The 23116-nt window shown below is 31.6% G+C and overlaps 1 pseudogene; it reads left to right on the plus strand.

Annotated features, from left to right (window-relative positions):
- The first annotated feature begins 8920 nt into the window (after nt 1-8920).
- LOC150037447 (uncharacterized) lies at nt 8921-9912 on the plus strand (annotated as a pseudogene).
- The last annotated feature ends 13204 nt before the right edge of the window (nt 9913-23116 follow it).

The following is a 23116-nucleotide window of genomic DNA, read 5'->3' on the forward strand; positions in this document are numbered from 1 at the left end:
CTACAATTCTTGAAGTTTTTAAAACGTCAAGAATACATTAATTGAACTTGACATTTTTGAAACGTGAAGTACTGTATTTTCCTGGAAAAATGCACAACTCCCGCTTTTGAAAATCAATTCTTGATGTTTTTTTTTCTTTAAAATCACCTATTTATTGACATTTTTTTTCATAAAAAAGTCAAGTATTTAAAATTATAAATGTCAAGAAAGGTGATTTTTCTTGTAGTGAGAAGAGCTTATGGAGAGTTTGAATCCCAGCAAAAGTGAGTGATCGCTTTGCTTTGGTTATTTTAAAATAAAATATACATCAATACGTAGTAAGTTAAGCATGAAATTAGATGAAAGAAGAAAAATACTTTTGAAGAACACTCCTTCAAATCTTTTCCTGGTATTCATTCTTCTCTACATCCGTTCTCTCACAAACAGTGATACCTCCAAAATGTCTTTTCTGCAAATCTCTTGACATGGACCAGTTTGTGGGAACCTCCTTTCAAAAAAGAAAAAGAAAATTTTGTGTCGTGGAGAAGAAATTTATCAAGAAAACCTTTTTCTCTCTTGAAGCTTGAGAGAGAGATCAATTTGATGCATTAGTTTTTTCTACAAAAACTAACTTGTCAATAGGAAAACTTCCCACCTTCTTTTAATGAGAAGTATGATGGATTTTTCAGAAAAAAATAAAACCACCTACTCCATTTAAAAATAAATTTAATTCAATTTAATTAATTATTAATTATAATAATCAATAACTAATTTAAATTAATTAAATAATTAATTAATTTAGAAAATTAAACATCTAGTACTTAATTAAATATTTGAATCTTATTAAAATATATCTCAAGCTCTCTCATAGCCTATAGTTTTTAATATAAATCTTATTCATATTGATTATTATTTTAATCTCATTCAAATACAAAAAATCTTCTTTTATGACATATAGTTTAATTTTGAATCTTAATAAAAATTAACTTTATATCATAATGCATCTATATACATTATATTAATTGTATCATATATACAATTAATATTATTCACTTAATAAAATCGAAGAATTCAAATTCTTTCAAAACTATTGGTCATTATTTACTGGTTTGAACTAGTAGGGGGATCTAATAAACCTATAGATTAGAAGCTTCAACGATCCGACGTTAATTAATTAAACTCTTTAATTAAATTAACCAACATTCATTAACTATGGGTCACTCCACTAAAAACTCATAGTTGCACTATTCGCATTGTAGAATATGTTTCATCCATGGATTTAACCATTACTAGTAAGTTGAACATTCACGAGCAGTTAATAATGACAGCTAGGTCAAATTATCGTTTTATCCCTATAATTACTTCTAACTTCTTAAGTACCATTAATCCCTCTAATGAACAATTTGTTTAAGGTCCTACCTAAACTAAGTCTCTCTTAGGCCAATGAAAGGGTGGGTACCCTTTATTCAAGACCCGAAATCAGCACTTAAGAGAACTACTCCTCTACTTACCCTAAGGAGGAATTCAATCTTGTATAGCAATGTTCCTAGCACTACTTTGTACCATCAAAATCAAAAGACTGCCCTCATAAACAGGAGTCCTTAACTCACTTAGAATTGAGATTGAGTTATATGATTATCCTATGAAATATTAATCTCTTCAATTAATGACATTACAATGAGATATTAAGAGCCTATTTTGGCCCAAGAGTGGAGTGGGCTGGAATGGGCTAGCCCACTCCATGTTTGCAGCTCTAACTATTTTTAGTTGGAGCTGCAATATTATCTTCAAAATTAACCCCAGGGAACATTGTTCCCAGTGCCACAATTTCTGTCATTTCATTATTTGCATCATCTCCTCTCTTCTCCATCGTTTCTTCTGTCTCATTTCTTGTTCGATCGAACGAAATGCTCAAATCAATGATGTTCTTCCTTCTCTCTTTACATCTCCGTCTTTAGATCTATTTTCTTGTTTCTTCATCTTCGTCAGTTTCATCACCATCGAAACCAAATCTGGATCCTTAGATCTATAGATCTACATTTATGGTGGTACTCTTTTTGCATATTTTTCTCTAGACCCTTCAAAGATCCATAGATCTACAAATTTGGATTTGTATCTCTTCCCCTTGCTGCTCCAAATGATCTCTCTCTCTCGTGCTCCAAATCTTTGATTCCCTTTTCTGCTTTATTCAATCTTCTCACTCTGTCGAAACAAGCCCTAATTTGTTTGGTTGAGGGACGATTGTGCTTGGTGGGGTTGGAGGTTATCATTTGGAGAGTGGTAGGGTGTGAAGGACGAGTTCTAGAGCTTGGTAGGGAGAAGGTCGAGGGTAATCTTCTTTTTCCCTTTCCTAGTCGATGATGAGGTCTTTTTTTTTTTTTTTTTTTTTCAATTTTAGCTCAAAATTTTGTAAATTATACTCTATGTTTGTCCACTGTTGTCCATTATTTCGTTTCATGTTCATTATTTTGCTTTGAAATTATGCTCTGAATTCCGTTTCATGTTCATTGTTTTGCTATTACCGTCTCTATTTGTTCATTATTTATCCATTTTTTAAATTATAAAAAATGGAGAAATATGTGTTTTGGGCTACTGGGTATACTTGGGTTGATTTATAGGGTATTTGATTGATTTTGGTAATTTTAATTAGGTTATTTGATGAATTTGATGAATTTGATTAGGTTATTTTCCATGTATTTTCTATAGTGTATTTGATGAGTTTTGATTATTTGATTAGGTTATTTTCATTATAATGAAGAAGGAAGGATTTTCTTTGTGTAGTTCCATTGTTTGTCCATTTTGGTTACTATCCGTCAATTGTTTGTTACTTTTTGCCTCTGTTTGTCCATTGATTGGCCATTTCCATAAATTTTGGTATCTGTTTGTCCATTGTTTATTCATTTCAATCTCTATTTGTCCATTGCTTGTCCATTTTATAATTTTTGGCCACTATTTGACCATTGTTTGTTGTATATTAATTGATAGTGGTTGTTAGGTATTATTTACGGTATTCATCATTAACATATCCCCTATTTTTAGGATGGTTTATTGTATATTGATTGGCAGTAGTTTTTAGGTAATGTTTATTGTATTCACCATTGTCATATCCCATTTTTTAGGATGATTTATTGTATATTTATTGATAGTGATTGTTAGTTACTGTTTATTGGATAGGTTTTTGTCAAAATCATTGATGTTCATTTATATATGAATCTCACTTAAAAAATTTCATGAGCCAATAGTTCACACAACTATATATATGTGTCTCACTTCACTTCAACTTTAGGCCAAACACATTTCATCTACTTGTATAATGCAATTGGTATGTCATTTCTCTTTTTTTCAAATATTTTCTTATCATGTGTTTTATTTCAAAATACCATGAACTTCTTTGCATATTTTGGTTTCTATTGTCTATATTGTTCTTCTCTAATTTTCAGTTCTTCTTCCTTGAATGAAATAATTTACCATTAGTTGTCTATGATTTAAGATCAATTGTTGGTCGTTCTATCTGCATTGTTGATTTCTCATTTACCATTATTCATGATACTATTTGAAATTCAAGTTTCAATGAATGAATTTTATAACTCTGAGACTGAATCCTATTCTTTTTTTTCTTTTTTTTTTTTTGCACTTTATAACTATGGTCTCACTTGCCTTCAACTATAAGAACAAACAAATTCTATCTACTTCATAAATGCAAATGGTATGTCTTCTCCCTCTTTATCCAACATTTTTTTTTTTATCATGAGTGTTGACTAGTGCCTCCCTGTTATAACTTCTTTCGTCTAGTACTAATGTTCTTTATTGTAAATTGTTTTAGGATTGGTCTTGTTAGGAATCAGCCGCATCAAACACTGTTTACCAACTTTCTCTTGCTAAGGAGATAACTATTTGTCATTATTATGGTTTATGTAATTCTTTTCGTGGTTTAGATTACATATTTTTCTTTATCTTACTTATATTTGTTGCTAATCATTACTTTTTGTGTGCTATTTTCATGGTGGACTATTAGCATACTCGAGCATTGTGTGAGGTTTGTTAACATGAATCTATAGTAATTTGGATGAATATTTATATATTCTTAATTATAGTCATTTGTATTATGAAAATAGTAATATATGTTTATTTCGTATTTATAACTATTTGGAGAAATTTATAGCTGCTTGAATGAATTTATAGTTGGATGACTATTTGATAAATCTTGTTTATGTTAAGATAAATAACATTACTTATACTTGTTGCTATGTTTGGATGATTGACAATAATAATATTTTTTTCAAAAAAGTAAATATAAAAAATCAAATTGTTGTATTATTTACTAAAAAGGATAACATGAAAAAAAGAAGATTAAAAAAATATTAATATGAAAAAAAAAGAAAAAAAATTTCTAAGGACAAAAATAAGTTTTTTAAGTAAAAAAAAAAACACTGTTGTTAACATGAAAAAAAAAAGAGAAAAATAGGATAACTAATGTTGTTTAATTCACTTGTAGAATAACATGAAAAAAAGAAGATAAAAAACAATTTTTCTTAAAAAAAAAGAGTCCCAATCAGTGTAAAAAAGCAGTTTACTATGGACAAAAATCAGTTTTTTAAGTCTAAAAAAAAACAATATTGTTAACATGAAAAAAAAAAGATTAAGATGAAGAAAAGATAAAAAAAACTACCAATATTGTTTAATTCGCTTATAGAACAACATAAAAAATAGAAGATAAAAAAAAAACTTTTTTAAGAAAATAGTCCCAATCAATAGTGTAAAAAAAAAAAAAAAAAAGCATGCTATGGACAAAAAACAAACTTAAAAATCAGTTTTTTAAGTATAAAAAAAAACTTGAAAAATAATTGGCTGGACTCAAAGAGAACATAAAAACAGAGACTTGAAAAACAATTTGTTTCATATGGCATTAAAAAAGAACATAAAAAAAAATTCTTTAAGAAAAGAGTCCTAATCAATAATAGTGTATCAAAAAAAAAAAGTTTTCTATGGAATAAAAGAAACATGAAAAATTAGTTTTTCAAGTCTATAAAAAAAAATCAAAAAATCAGTTTGCTAAACTCAAAAGAATATAAAAACATGCCTTTTAAAACACAATGTTGTTTAATATGGCATTAAAAAAGAATATAAAAAAAATCAGTTTTTTAAGAAGAGAGTCCCGATCAATAGTGTAATAAAAAAAATAGTTTGATGTGGAATTAAAAAAAAAAACTTAAAAAGTCAATTTTGTAAATCTCATTTGTTTACTATGGAATAGAAAAATAATTAAAAAATTAGTTTGATGGACTTAAATTAGAACATAAAAACTGAGACTTAAAAAAACAATATTGTTTAATATGACATTAAAAAAGAATACAAAAAGTCAATTCGCTGGATTTGTTTTACAAAATATAGTACCAATTGATCGTGTATTTATTTTTAAAATAACGTTAAAAAAGAACATAAAAATAGATTTTGTAATTATTTTGATGATTAAAATTTTTCATTCAGAACCAGTTCCAACTTTTTGAGTACATAATGAACCTAACAGAATTAGTTACGATAATAATAACATTCACAACTTCACAATGGCAATTACTTTTAATACTAGAGTTACTACTAAATGACCATAGGAGGATAGAAAACACATCACACGACAATAGACATCGTATTATACAATTAGCATCCTTTCCACTCATTCATCAGTCTGACTTATGTTGTCATCAAAGTATAAGAATGGATAGAAGATGTTTGCCACTCTATGTTATTTACTTAAGACAACTGGCGGATTAATTAGAACTGAAGTTATAGATATAGAGGAGATAATTGCCATGTTCTTACATATCTTAGCCTACGACGTTAAGAATCGAATAGTTCAAAGAGAATTTGTACGGTCTGGCGAGACTATTTCTAGGCATTTCAACCCCGTTTTATTAGCGGCGTTACGATTACACAATCTATTGTAATAAAAACCTTTGCCGATCACAAACTCGTGTACAGATCAGAGATGAAAATGGTTTAAAATACATTTCAACTACACCAACATTAGTTCGACGTGACTTATTTGTTAGGTGAGCACATGCGCATGAATATTTTTTATTTTTGTTCCACCACAGAATTGTTTGGGTGCGTTAGATGGCACGTACATCAAGGTAAATGTCAGTACAATTGATTGTCCAAGGTATAGGACAAGGAAGGGTGAAATTGCAACAAATGTACTACGTGTTGCAGTATAAATGGCAATTTCCATATTCGTCTTATCAGGTGAGAAGAATTTGCAGCTGATTCTTGAGTCCTTAGAGATGCAATTATTGGGTTTGATTCCCTAAATCTCTTAGGGACCTATAATTTGTAAATGTTATGTACAAACTCATTGTTTATTTAATAAGATATATGATATTTTATTCCAATTGTTGTTGCATTAATCACAAACCAATAAACTAAGTTCCATGGTTATCTCATAACTTAAACATGTATGTAGAGACATACAGAAGAATCATATTTTAAGTGATAATCTAAATGGTCTGTAGTAGATGGATAAGACTAGATACCTTATTCTGGGGACAATATGAGTATGACCTACTTTGTAGATGTTACAATTATTGTAAAGTGATATAAGTGATCTGATCCTGATCATTCATGTTGAGACGTGTGAGCGGAGATATTTTATACAAAGGAGTTTGTATAAGACTTGATCACAAAATGATTAGTCTCATTATATAACACCATTCTTAATAGAGACTTTCATTTCATTAGGATGACCATAGGTAACACGACCTGAATCCTGTGTGAGTTGTGAACTCCTACCTATGAAGGTGATCCTTTGATTTGTATGGGTGAGAGTGGTCAGATCGCCGACTCAATATGTCTACCGTTTTGGAGATTCGTCTGATTGAGGAGTTGGGAACACAGCTACACAAGACAGGTTGGGGAAAGTAGATAAATTACTCTTTTAAAGGTTGATTTTAGGGCTTGAACACAATGGCGCTCCTAGTCTGAGAGGGTTAGTTATAGTGAGACTATGATTTATTGTTCATTAGAGAAATCAGTGGTACTTAGAAGTTAGATATAACTACAGGGACAAAATGGTAAATTGGTTCAGCTGTACTTACGAGCAATTTGTCATGGTTCGTCGTACTGTGGATTGATTATATCCAATGGCCAAAAAAATATATTTGTAGTACGAAGAGTGCAGTTATCGATCTTTAGTTGAGTGTCTGACAATTAACGGATGGTGAATAATTTAATTAAAGAGTTTAATTAATTATTCACGAACCGTTGGAACTTCAAGCTACAGATCTATGAGAACCCCTCGGTAGATCATCAGATTTTATGAGAATCAATTTTTGGATTAATTTGAATTGTTCAAATTAATTGAGGGAATTAATTATATATGATATAATTAAGTTTATGTAATTGTATATGATATAATTACTATAATATATTTGATATATTATAATATAAAAGATTTATGAGAGGAATTAAATGTTTGAATATGATTCAAATGTTAATTATATGAATTAGATTCATAAAATTAAAATTTAATGTAAATATGATTTATATTAAATACCATAAGAGAAAGAAAAGAAACTATAAGTTATATATTGTATATGATACAATATTAAATTATATGTTATATGTTATATATGATATAATATATGATTGCATAATACATAATAGATTGGTTATTATATATATTTGTTATAATTTTAATTGTGAATTAAAATTATTTATTAATTATTTTATTATTAAATAAAATTTAAATTATTTAAATTTAAATTAATTAAGGAGAGGGAGTGACAACTCCCTCCCAATCTTTTTCTTTCCACCACTCACGTAAGAAGTGGGTGGAGGTCTCTCTTTCTTAAACCTGTTAAAGAAAGTAAAAACGATAGAAAGAAAGTTGCTCTTTGTAAGTTTTTTTTTTTTTTTTTTAGTTCTTTGCTTTCCCATGGTTTTTCTCTCAAATCCCTCATTCTCCCTCAATTTCAAAACACTCTAGAGCCCATACCTCCTAGATTCTCACTAGAGAATACTGAGGACTCCGTCTTGGTAGTGTTCGAGGGATTCGTTTGAAGAATGTCTTCAAGGGTAAGTTTTCCTAAACCTTTTTGGTTTATTTTTTTGGCATGTTGTATGATTTATATTTTTCCAAATGCATGTCTTGTAAATTGTTTTCTTTTAAAAAAGGATTAGAAATTGAGATGATTTGTTTTTGCTACGGTCCCCTTCATAGGGGTTCCTTCAGTAATATCACGACCTAACAGATTGAAGGTTCCGAAGGGTAACTAGTTACACATACTATCTGTCCCTACTCACTGGATTTCTAATATAAGATTTGAAACGATTGGACGTTTAACATGATATTATTATCTATATGATGTCGGGTACCCAAATGTAGAGGTTTATTTTTTTGGCTCCATATATAAGTGAAAGATATCATCTTTCAGAGTGGCGTGGAGGAGGTAATGCACCAACAACTCCATGAGAATTTGAGAGAACGTTTGGGTTGTTGAAAGGTAGATGAGAAATCTTGATAGGAAAATCACAAATCCAATGTTGAACCATCAGGACGTGGAGCCTTTTGCATAATCCCAACAATAGGGAGATGACTAACAATGAACTGACCTAGGATTTGGATGAGGTGGATTCAAACTTTGCTACAACTGGGGAGGGGAAATGAGATCAATTACATTGAGATTTTAAATGAATGGAAATAATAGAGGGATAAAATGGCACAAAGATGTTTACCGAATGGGAGTTGCGTAATGTGTAGTGCCTTTATGCTTCTTTAATCAATTAAAACACTTATTTTCTTTGTTCTGTGTTGTGAAATGACTTCATTCAGATGTCTCTTAATATCATTATGTTTACTATATTTTGTACTTCACTTTACCCATTAATTATGTTCCATATTTTTGTTTATTATTTAATTGTATTAAAATGTGTACGTGTATACACTTGAATGTCAAGTTCCTCAAGAGCCTTAAAACACACTTGGACTAAAGAGGAAGAAGCGAAGCTGGTCGAGTGCTTGGTGGCGTTGGTCACATTTGGTGGATGGAGATCAGACAATGGGACATTTCGACCTGGGTACTTGGCAGAGTACAACGTATGATAGCTGAAAAGTTGTCCGACTGTAATATCTAAGGATCATTGACTATAGATTATCGAGTCAAATCCCTAAAGAAAACTTACCAAGCGATCGCAAAAACGAGAGGACTGACTTGTAGTGGATTTGGCTGGAATAATGAATTTCAATGTATCACTACAGAGTGGGAGTTATTCGATGGATGGATGAATGTGCAATTTTATCTAAATTGATTTATGAATATTGATAACCTCGTCATAACATCGAATTTACCCTTCATGTAGAGTTATCCTACAGCAAAAGGGCTTCTACATAAGTCGTTCCCATACTATGATGATATGGCCTACGTCTTCAGAAAGGATCGAGCTATAAGAGGATTGTCAAAGCCCTTTGCGGAGGTTGGGTTTTAATGTGCCAAACCATATGAATGATGGTGTTCCTATTCATGAATCACAGGATTCAAACATCCCCACGATGTTTAGTCGGGGAATGGACATGTCATAGGATGACATGCATGGAACATGCACTGGTCGAAGCACTGAAGGGGAAATGCTTCGAGAGGAAGTAAGAGGAAGAAAAGTGGGAATCAATCTGAAACGGCAGAGATTGTTAGAAATGTGATGGAGTTCGCACATGACCAATTGAAAGTGATTGCAAAATGGCCGAAAAAGAAGCGTACAACTGAGGTTGAACTGTGTGCAGAAGTCGTAAACCAACTCCAAGATATTCCAGAATTGTATAACCAACAGAGGGTGAAGCTTATGCAAATTATATTCCATAGTGTGCAAGATATAGAGAGCTTCTTATCCGTTTCCAAAACCCTGAAGTTGGACTATTGTAACCTCATCCTTCAAGAGAATGTTTGATCAACCCGTGTTTTAGGTTGCTTTTCGATAGAGAACAATGATTACTTTGTTTCAATTATGCATTTAAGTTTATAGTAGATTTGGTATAAAATCTTCCTGGTCATCTTTTAATCATGCAATCATGAGTTAGTTATTTTGTTTTACATTTTTTATACCTCCAGAAAAGAGAGCTTTATATATGAAACACATGAATTGCATCCGAATGTAATGTATTTTTTTTTTTTGCCATGTTAACCAAGGTACCTTCCAAAATGACAAAAAAATGGCGGTTAGCTTTTAACATAAATTAAAATCAAATTAATTTTGTATAAATTGGTGGAACATATATTTTTAATTATATTTTCAAAATATGATATTTCATATGCATAATTATATAAAAGACGATAGTAGAAAAAGTTACACACGGTCTAAAATAATCTACATTCAAATTACAAAATGTTATAATTTAGACTATAATAACATGTACTCCAAACACAGACTATTATAACACAGACTACAATACTTTGCACCCTAAACACTAACTATTATAAACCAGACTATAATAGTCGGCACCCTAAACACAGTTTATTATAACCCTAGACTATAATAACTTACTCTGCGCTACAAATACCTCCTAAGTATTCACGGCTCAGTCTTATACAAACTCATTGTATAGAATACCACCACTCGCATGTCTTTATATGAACGATTTTGATCAAACCGTTTGTAATACTTACAATATTTGTAACAATTACAAAGTAAGTTGTATCCATAATGTTACCAAGATAAGACATCCAATCTTAATCCATATAATATAAACCTTTTAGGTTATTACTTGAAAAATGATCCAACTGCATGTCCACTACATACTGTTCAAGTCTCATGAAATAATGTTAGATTTTCGTATAATGAATAACTAACTATTGCATATATAAAATAATTAATTTATATCAAATAACTAATTAACTACAAGGCTTTAGGATATAAATCCCAACAATCTCTCAATTTCACTAAAGTCGATAAGCCAGCGAGTGAGACATGTATCCTAAGGCATACTCTATACCCAACATGTTCTCCCACTTGTCCTAGTGCATAAGTGACATGTCTCGTAGGTCCTAGACATACACTTTAGCCTAGAAAGTTTTTATTTATTTATTTATATATCAAAATATATATCATAAAACCATATTGGTCACTACCATATGCTTTCTCTCAAATTGCCTTTACCCTTAGTGTTTCCTAATATTATCTCATAAAGTGTGATAGACTAATTCATATCTGAAACAACTTTCATATTTTTAAGGATATGCTATGGCTATGCAAATTATTGCTTCACAAGGAAAATAATTGCCTAGTATACCATACTAGACCAACAAGGATAAATCTTAACATGGATTTCTTTAAATCCCTGTAATCTCCGGTGTGTACACAAATATCTCATTATCCATAGATATTTTGAGAAATTTTAATTTTTATACTCAATGGTCATACCATTAATTTTACCAATATAACTAAACAATTGTATTTTAATGTTAATTTAGTCTCATTTATTAACTGTCTCCAACATAAAGAAGATAATTGATCATATATCATCAACACTTGAGGTGTCTGAAGAACCTTTTCCTCAGATTTTATCAACTTCACTTTAGGACGATACACTATCATTCTATTTGAAGTTATTGCATCGAACATTCACAGACAATTTTTATAAATGTAAGATATTTGAGACAAGTTTAACATTATGTCCTTAAAAAATCTATTTGAACATCTAATATACAATACCATTTCAAATCATTCATTTGAAATTGGTTAGGTAGCCAAACTTTTATAGTGAAATTTTACTTCATTCATAATGAATAATAAGACATCAATATAGCCCACCTAGCATTTAACAATAACTTCCTTGTCAGTTCAAGAACATTATTATTTATTCAAAGTCATGGATTATAATACTTTTATCAAACCCTTTATATCCAAGGATTCTAATTGTGTAATTCATTTCTGAAATGAATATGTACAATTCGCAAATCTTTTACAATTCATTCTTTGAAATTTTTTCTGAATTATGTAGAAGCAAAGAACTTCTTTTCATAAAAAGGAATTAATTCATTTTTACATATCTCATATGCAACAATGAATCAAATAATTCATAAGGACTCTATTAAAGCAACAAGTGAGAAAATTGATTTAAAGTCTAATTTCTCTCACGATGGTTTTCACCATTTTCCAAGAATCTTACTTTGAAGATATGTATCTTCATATTCTACACTTTTAAGTCTACTTTGTAGATCAATTCATATCATATGAATTTTACCCTCATCAAGAAAATCCACAAATCCACATTGAGATGAAGTACATAGATTTTATCTCATGATTCATGACTTTGACATATTACCTTCTTGTCAATACTCTTCAATTCTATCTAATATGACAACTTTGACTTCCATTAAGTCATTGTAAAGGTTGAGTTATTTCATAACTCTCCCACTACTTTTAAGGTAAATAAGTCTTCATCTTGTCATATAACATGACAATATTTACTTCAAGTAAGTTTTTGTAAAGGTTGATGAAGGAACGATGAAGTTCCGTAGCGGAAGCGGGATCGTTCTTAATTTTCATTTTTCACAAAATCCCAATTTATAGAATAGAAAATTATGCATTATACAATAAAATACAATATGCTTAAAAGGAAGGAATTATAGAAAAGAGCAACTTACTCTTGAAGTCAAAAGGTCTTCATGTAATTCCTTCTCTTGTCATCAACTCTTCGAAACTCGTACAAAAATAAAGCAATTCAAATGACCACCACCATAAGAGAACCTCCTGTATTCTCTGTTACGGTTTGAGAATTCGTAGGAGATGTGGGCTATACTATGTTATTTGGGAGGAGGGAAAAGATTTTGAGAGGGGAGAAAAAGAAAATTTTTCTTATGTGTTTTCTTTTTCAAAAACCCAAAGGGAATCACCTAGACACTCAGAGTTAAGGGGAAGAAGATGAGTGATTCGATAACTGAACAACCCTTTCTCCTACACGTTTGATTGAGAGAGAGGATTAAGGGGAGGGACTTTAAGTCCCTCTCTTTAATTTTAAAATTAAATTAAATTAAAATAAAATCAATTTAATTAGTAGTATATATATATATATACTAACTAACTTATTATATGTATATATAACTATATGTTATATCAAATATAACACATAATCTATAGTTTTCATATTGTATCAAATACAATATAACCTATAGTTTTATTTCTCTCAATCATTTGTGGTATTTAATATAAATCACATTTATACTAAATTTAATTATATGAATCTCATTCATATAATTAGTATTTGAATCACATTCAAATACTTAATTCCTCTTAAAATAAACTTTATATTATAATGTATCAAATACAATATATTAATTATATCACATATAATTAATTTCCTCAATTAATGTGAACAATTCAAATTAATCCAAAATTAATTATCAATAATCTCTGTTGAGCTAAAAAGGGGACCTTATGAACTTGTAGATTGAAGCTCCAATATTACTTGGATAATTAATTAAACTATTTAATTAAATTACTCAACATCCATTAACTATCGGTCACTCCATTAAAGGTCGACAGTTGCACTCATCGCACTACAGATACATTTATGTGTTATTGAATATAACCAGTTAACAATACGATGACCTTTCACAAATTGCTTGAAAGTACAACTGGGTTAAAATTACCATTTTGTCCCTGTAGTTACATCTAACTCCTTAACTACCACTGATTCTTTTAATGAACAATAAGTCATAGTCAACCTATGATCAAAATCCCTCTCGGGCCAAGAGAGGATGTGACCACATTGTTCAAGCCCCAAAATCAACCCTTAAAGGAGCAATTTATCTACTTACCCCGACATTAGGGAAAGTGTGAATTTCGTCTTGTGTTGCTCTATTCCCAGCTCCCTAATTAGACGAATCCCCGAATGGTAGGTATATTGAATCGATAATCTGGTCATCCTCACCCATATAAATCAAAGGACCACCTTCATAGGCAAAAGTTCACAACTCACTCAGGATTCAGATCATGTCACCTATGGTCATCCTAGTGAAATGTAAGTCTCTATTATTAACGGTGTTATATAATGAGACTAATCATTTCTTGCTCCGGTCTATTACAAACTCTTTGTATAGGATACCCCACTCACATGTCTACACATAAATGATCAGGATCATATCATTTGTAGCACTTTACTATAGTTGTAACATCTACATAGCGAGCCGTATCCGTAGTGTCACAAGGATAAGGTACCCAACCTTATCCATCTACTACAGACCGTTTAGATTATCATTTAAACATGATCCACCTGTATGTCTCTACATACATTTTTAAATTACATAAAATAACCTAGAATATTTGTTTATTGGATTGAGTGTATACTCATAAAATAACAATTATTTTATTAATAAAAATTTGTTTATACAAAGTTTACAAACTACGAGAATATAAGAGAGATTTACGACACCAATCCCAACAGTTGAGTCATCTCATAACTCTCTCACTATAACGGAGACTTATCTGGTTGACAATTAGAATTCGTTTGACTCCCAAATGTAATTAAATGGTTAATAACACTTGTTAATAATCATGTGGTTTTACTTAGAATCAATTCATCAACACTATTTAACAACTTTATAGATTTTGTAGCCTTTTGTTAATCATTTTAATAAAACAGTTTTTTTGTCACACAAATACATTACTTTATTAGAAACTGAGTAAAAGACCATTTTATAAATCCTGAATGACAACTTACATTTAGGCATATCTTTGAATATTTATGTACATATTGGGTTTGTCAATACAAATATATTAAAGTACCCAAATCATGAAATGTGGTAAACTAGTTTTACAACACTTATATAATCCAAAATTGTTTCTCAAATAGTTTTCGAAGAAATAATATTCAAAATGCAATTTCTTTTACATGTCCTAACCAGAGCTTAACAATAGCGTGTAACTTTTAAATGACCAAGTTTAACAAGGTCAAATTTCTCATATTACTTGTTAATTTCATCCAAAATTGTATCTAATGCTTGAGTAGGGATTCAATCACATCTTTTCAATTAGGCGCAGTACAATAGACTCATGTACAAACTATTTTAATCTAATCATAATGTCTTGATAGGCATACCTAATTGATTTAAACTTTAGTATAATTTCTTTTGAACATTTCAAAGAGAATGAGACTTAATTAGCATTAGATGAAAATATTTATGAAGGAACTCTTAAACAAGAGTACCCATGAGCAAAAGTAGATCTTTTCGATTTCATTGTGACAGAATTACCAAACATATATTCTAACAAACAGATATGCATTGCAACACTAATTACTGTCATGCTTTACCAATTAAAATACAAAAGACCGAATAAACGTACCAGTTGAAGACAATCTTCAACCAAACTCAGTCCAGCGGAAGCGAACTCCTCTATGCTTCTTATGATCAAGCAAACAACTGCCTACTAGCACTACGGTCGTCTACACGATCAGCAGCACACAAACCAACAGCAACCGAGGATGACACCACCACTCAAAGCCCTCAGTATTCTCGGAGTGAGAATCCAAAGGGTGGACTTTGATGGAATTGGTAGAGGAAAAGATGATCGTGTAGTACGAACAAGCAAGTGGGAGATAGTAGAAGACTATCGTATAGTCGAATGCTTGTCATTTAGAAAAAGTTACACGATCGTGTAGGTTTGGCCAAGAAATCGTCTATCAATTGGTAAGCGATCGTTTAGGTCTGCGTGCTAAGCGCTCGTCTAGAAAAAGTAAGCGATCATTTAGAAATCGTGGGCGACGTTTATTGTGCGAGTGTGCGATCGTTTAAAAAGATGGGTACTATCGTATAGGCTCTCAATGCTATGCGATCGTATAGGTTCACACCTTGAGCAATTTTTCTGCGTGTCTGCAAAAATGAAAACAATATTCATTTTATTCTTCAGTTACAAGAATTGAATTCGAACTTCTCACTTTCGCACGATTCTGGAGAAATACTAGGCCAATTATCTCATAACCGCCTAATTAATTTATTAATTAATATAATCATATTATATTCTTAACCTATAGTTTGATATCATATATCTACTATAGTATTTTTCTCCTTTACTTGATATAACTCTACTACAGAAATTGGATTACTTGACCTTTTTCCAGTGTGGGTATACTTCAAACTTATAAAAGCGTCAACTATTCGAGTGTCAAGTATAGTGTGATAACTTGATTCCGAAAAAATGTCAAGTAATATATTTCTTGATACAATTTTCGTGTCAAGTAAGATAATATACTTCACATTGGTGGTATGTCAAGTTTATTCAAGTATCAAGTATAATGTGATATTCTTTGACCTTTTTTATGTGTCAAGTATATGTCTTTTTGCTTTCAAATTAAATGCCCCAATCGATATTCTCATTTTAACCTTGTATTCCAACAATATAATTACATCAAATAAATAAACATAACACATTTAAGATTTATCAACTCAATATATTCACTAAAAATCCATATGTTCGACTATGAACACTCACAAATTACAACAGTATTTCTCTTTCATATGTACATGCACAAAATAAAATCTCAACTATTGCTTTTGTATACAAAACTTAACTTTCAACAAACACAAAAGTGACAAATTGTTTAATAAATAACCTCTCAACAAAGTACATTATTTAATCTATACATTGAGCTTTGAAGTCTAAAGATCAAGAACTAAGGGTCAGGCAAGTCATGTTTAAGGGCGATAACATCAAATTTCAAAATATATAAATAAGTGTTAAAATATAACAACGTAATCCAACCTACGAAAAGTTCAATAATAATGGTTACAAAACGCAAATTCCAAAAGAGTTTGAAGGCCTTAATATCTATCAAAACGTCCAAACATTGCTAACTTTTTTGGATAGTGGCTTCAATCCCTTGAAATCTTTAAATTGAACATCAAAAATTGAAAATAACTCAATTATTAGACCAATACTTCAATGGGTAACAAAGAACTATTAATACTAATCTCCAAACTTATCAAAACCTTGCCAAGATCGGTCTCAAACCTATTGGAGAGCAACTCAACTCCTTCCAACACTTCAATCTAACACCAAAAAAGTGACAGGTATTATTAAGTTAATGTCAAAACTTATTTTCACAAATTTTCATGTAAAGCCACCAACACCAACCAAAATATTGTGGGCAACATTGAAATAAACTCAATATCCAATAGCAAACAAGTTATACCTCATATACTTACCAAAAATCTTACCAAAATCAATATCAACCTGTTGGACAGCACATTAATGTTCTTCGAATCTTGAATCTAAAGCCAAATCACAAAGAGCATCAATCAATTTAGGTAAAAAACTTATGGGTATTCAAAAATTTCCAAGAAATCTACTAAAGTAATTAAAACTCACAAAAATTTCCAAAACCTTACCCAAAAATACAAGATTCTAGTGAAATGGAGTATAGATCTGACGAGATAGAGTGAAACCCATACTTGAACAAATCTGTTACAAAGCTAGACCTCAACGAAGACATGGATGACCTCGACGATGATAGCGTATTTGGCTAGACAAACTTGATTGAAGAGACAGAAATGGTTGGGGGCGTTTGGCTATAGATCTGGGCGCGATTGAAGCGACGGAAGTAGTTGAGGGCATTCGGCTACAAATCTGGGCAGGGCTGAAGACTCGTGAACGACGTGCACAACTAGCCAGCTGGAGTGGCTGAGTAGACAACGAGGGAGCTGAGCAGACAATGAGGGAGAGGGCTAGTGCGACTGAGTAGATGACGGAATGAAAAACTCAATAACAGCGGCGCGAACGGAGGCGAGGAGAGAATGTAGGCTGATGACAGCTAGGGCTCTCGGGCACACGGACGAAGAAAAAAATTGGGGGGAAGGGGAAGGTCGTGAGTGAGATGGTGAAGAAGGATAGAAAGAGTTTTAAATTTGAGAGAGGGAAATGAAAATGGGAGGAAATATTATTTTATTTGATAATTTTGATAGGAGGGAAACCAAATTTGAGAGAAAAATAAAAATGGGAGAGAGAGGGAAACAAAAAATAAAGTCTCTACACGATCGCTGAGTAAAGTAAAGGAAGAGAGAAAGAGTTTTTAATTTAAGAGGGAAATGAAAAATAAAGTCTCTACACGATCGTTGAGTAAAAAATAAAGACTCTACATGATCGCTTAGCTCTGCTACACGATCGCTGAGTAACACTAGACGATCGCCCACAAACAACCCGCGATTGCTTACCCAGAACTACACGATCACTTACAAAATATTACACGATCACTTACCAGTTTCTATACGATCGCCTACCAAAAGCTACACGATTGTTAAGCTCTGCTACACGATTGTTGAGTAACACTAGACGATCGCCCACAAATAACATGCGATCGCTTACCCGGAACTACACGATCACTTACAAAACATTACACGATCGCTTACTAGTTTCTATTCGATCGCCTACCAAAAGCTACACGATTGTTGAGCTCTGCTACACGATCGCTGAGTAACACTAGACAATCGCCCACAAAAATGCCGCGATCGCTTATCCAAAACTACACGATCGCTTACTAGTTTCTATACGATCGCCTACAAAATGCTACATGTTCACTGAGCTCTGCTACACGATCGCTGAGTAACACTAGACGATCGCCCACAAACACCCTAGGATCGCTTACCTGGAACTACACGATCGCTTACCAGTTTCTATATGATCGCCTACCAAATGCTACACGATCGCGCCCACAAACACCCCCGCGATTGCTTACTCGGAACTCACAATTGCTTACAAAAAATTACACGATCGTTTACCAGTTTCTATACAATCGCCTACCAAATGCTATATGATCACCTACCAAATGCTACACGATCGGTGAGCTCTACTACACGATCGCTTAGCTCAGCTACACGATCTCTTAGTAGAAGTAGACGATGAGTGGCACATAATTGGAGGCCTATCAAATATCAGAAATATTCCGTCAATCTCCATTTTTTAAACCCTTTTACTTGACACGAAAAAAATGTTAAGTAAGAGCTTCTTATACTTGACTCGTGAAACGTGTCAAGTAAGACCTTATATTACTTGACACGAAAATCGTGTCAAGTAAAGGTTCGCGTGAAAATATCCGAAATTTTCCGTCAATCTCCACTTTTTTAACCCTTTTACTTGACATGAAAAAAATGTCAAGTAAGAGCTTCTTATACTTGACACGTGAAACGTGTCAAGTAAGACCTTATATTATTTGACACGAAAATGTGTCAAGTAAAGGTTCGCGTGAAAAAATCCGAAATATTTCGTCAATCTCCGCTTTTTTAACCATTTTACTTGATATTTTTTTTTGTCCAAAATCATATTATTGACGTTTTTTCCATAGAAACGTCAAGTAATTAAAAACTACAAGTGTCAAGTAATGTAGATTTTGTAGTAGTGTAAATCATATTTATATCCAATTTCCTAAAAAATAATCTATCTCATACATTTAGTCAATCATATCATATATAATTAACCAGTTCAATTATATCATATATAATCGAACTCCCTCTTGTCAATTAACATTTCAAACAAAAACTTATTCTCAACTTTATCCAAGCTACTAAGAGGACCTTATGGACCTATGGCTCGAAACTCTAACGGTGCGTGAATAGCTGACTAAACTCTTTAGCCACGAGATCAACCATGAGATCAACCAATCATGATTACGATGACCCTTCATAGATGCTCGTAAGTACAGCTGGGCCAATTTACTGTTTTACCCCTGTAGTTACATCTCACTCCTTAAATACCACTGATCCCTCTAATAAACAATACAACATAGTCCAACTATATGTGAACATCTTTTGGGCCAAGAGAAGGTGTGTGGTGCCACATCGTTCAAGCCCTGGAATCAGCCATTAATGGAGCTATCTATCTACTTACCCTTACTTTGAGGAAGGAGTGAATTCCATCTTGTGTAGCTAAGTTTCCAGCTCCCAAATCAGACGAATCCCCAAAGTGGTAGGTTTGAGTCGGCGACCTAGCCATTCGCACCCATGCAAATCAAAGGACCGCCCTCAGTGGCAGGAGTTCCCAACTCACTCAGGATCGAGGTCATGTTACCTATGGTCATCCTAGTGAAGTGAAGTCTCCGTCATGAACGATGTTATATAACGAGACGTTAACACTTTTTGGTCAGGTCTTATACAAACTCTTTGTATAGGACGCCCCCACTCGCATGTCCCCTACACGAATCATCAGGATCAGACCATCTGTGACAAGTTACAACACTTGCAACTATTCCACAAAGCAGATCGCATTCGTAGCATTGTCAGGATAAGGTTTCCCTCCTATATCCATATACTATAGACCATTTTGGTTATCACTTAAGACATGATCCACTTGTATGTCACCACATACATGCTTAAGTTACATATAGACAACTAGGGATTTTAGGTTTATTGGTTTGTGGTAAAGCAAATAAAACATTCAACTGAACAAAATCAAGAAGTGAAGTAAAATATCATATATTATACTTCACAAGTGTTCCTACAAACTGTTTACAAATTACAGGATACGAGACTTTAGGGTATCAACCCCAACAATTTATATAAAAACATTCATCACACATTGTTGACACATTTATGATGTTAAAATGACTCTTACATTCTTCAGACCACTCAGGTTAGAATATGTAAGCTTAACAAGTTTTTTGGTTATTTAACTTTATCTAATAAGGTTCAATGACTCTGTTGCATGAAAGACAAGATCTTTACACAGGTAAGGTAGCTTAACTCTAACCTTTAGAGAATTGCTTGTAATAGTCATTAAATTAATCATAATCAACTTAAAATGCCAAAGGAAAGTATATTTAAGGAGAAAAGAATTTATCTTTTTGTTATGGATTCATAAATCCTTAATCTCTCAGTAAAATAGTTAGACTTGTTAACTTTTAACACACAAATTTTACTTCTTTAAGGCTGAACATATTTTCAAACAACGTTCGAAAATATGCATTATTACTAAAAACACTTATACTTTATGAATTATGTAGTAATAAATTTAGGAAAAGTTAAATTTTTTATATGGTCATAAAAACACTATTTTCAGCATAAATAAGTAATGACATTATAATGTCTCCCATTATTTTAACTGAGATGAGCTTCCTAGTACTAACTTATAGAAGCTACTCTACATAAATATATATTTTCTAAGAAATACAACTTAATTGTAATGAAGAAATTTTTTGATAGTGAATCCAATTCATCTATCTTGGTACAAATCTTTGTTCTCCACTAAAAACACAATAAATCAAATTTACCTTTCATCTTATATTCTTCCATTTTAAAGTATTTCTAAAATTTCCCATAGTATGATTTCTTGGATTAATTTGGAAATAATTTTCTTATTAGCTTCAGTCACAAAAGTTATATTTTCTTGGACTATCATAATACTTAATCTTGATAGTATTTAGATAATGATCTAAATTAAACTTATATTGACTTCAACATCCAATGTTGTTGTCTGATCCTTTATCCTCTATGTTTAACATCTAATATGTCTACTAGAAGATAAATTTAAGTTTTCTCATTTTATGATTCATCAATCATATAATGAATTGGCAACAGTATATAGAGAACGTTTCCCATTCAAAGAAAACTTTAAAAAAGTACATTGTCATTGAGTGTCAATGCCATTCTTCATGTAGCATTTTTTAAAATTTATTTGACTCATATTGGTAATCAAAGATTAAAATGCATGAGAGAAATCTTTATTGATAATATGTAATCAATTATCCTTCGTCACAGAAATTAAAAGAGAACCCTATCGATTTAATATGAATCCTATTCATATTAATTAATTATTTTTATTACTATAATACTCCAGTGATTAAAATAGACATTACTGGATGGTGGTCAATTATTCCTTCACTGGATTGAGATATTCTTAATCAATCATTATACCAGAATAATTCTTATTCATATAACGATTAATTATCATTTATCCCGTTAAAAAATCATAACTTGCTTAATGATTATTTGTAAATGTGTCCCTTCATTTTAGATCTTATAGTTATGCAATAAACCTGCCAAAGGGAAGGATAATAATGATGTAAAAACTATAGTGACCCTATCCAATATTGACTCCATGCAAACACCTTCTAAAGGGAGGTCGTGCCCAAGGCGAGACGAAGCCGAGCATGAAGCCTCACATTGTCCACCATTGAAGGAGACCATAGGATATGTTGACACATGTCCTTCTCCCACTTACTATAAACACTTTCTTCATTCACCTTGGTATTGACCTATATAAATATCTTTCGAAGGAGGTTGCGCCCAAGGCGACACAAGGCTAAATATGAATCTCATGCTGTGAATTTATACGAAGAGCTTAAGAGAAAATAACATATCATATACATTTTTTTCCCACTAAGTATTTTAGAATTGAGGTTTCAATACTTGGTAAATTAGGCTAAAACATTATCTAAGTGAATATTCTTTTCCAATATAACATGTATATTAGATAGTTTTATTGCAGTATTTTAATCTATTAAAGATTTTAATAAATTAAAATATTATTGCATGTTTAATAAAATATTGACTAATTCAACTTCCAGATCAGTTACCAGATAGGGGTGTTCCTAACAATCAGCTTAAATACCCCTATCCGCCAGAACATTCCTAGATAGGGTTTCCTTATAGGCAATATTTTATTATTAATTTTTTATTTTCTAATTTTAATCTATTAAAACAAAATAAAATATTTATTTAAAATTAAATTTTCCCATGTTCATGAAAGAAAACTACCGTGATCTTTCCATTACACATAAACGATGGGGATGGCAGTTAGAAGATTTTAATGATGCACAAAAAATTTTAATAGAAGAAATATGCATAGAAACCTCTCGGGTCTGCACTTCGAAATCTTTCTTTCACCTCTATTTTGGCGTTTATCACAGCAAACACTTCACAACGAATGACTCAAACTTATAGACTCGAATTATAGAAAAAATACCCATAACACGGACCCTTACATTGATCAAATCAAAGTAACAAAGTTGTAAATCTTGTGTATCAATACGTGTAAAAATCTATTATGCAAAATAAACCTGCAACTCATATACACAGTAAAATGTACCCAACATTCAATTCTGTATAAAATTAAAAATAAAATCACAAGTACGATTTGACTTGATACCAATTGATGTGATCGAATCTCA

Source organism: Benincasa hispida, chromosome 3, assembly GCF_027475165.1.
Source record: "Benincasa hispida cultivar pf3 chromosome 3, pf3_genome.v1.1, whole genome shotgun sequence".
NCBI lineage: Eukaryota > Viridiplantae > Streptophyta > Magnoliopsida > Cucurbitales > Cucurbitaceae > Benincasa > Benincasa hispida.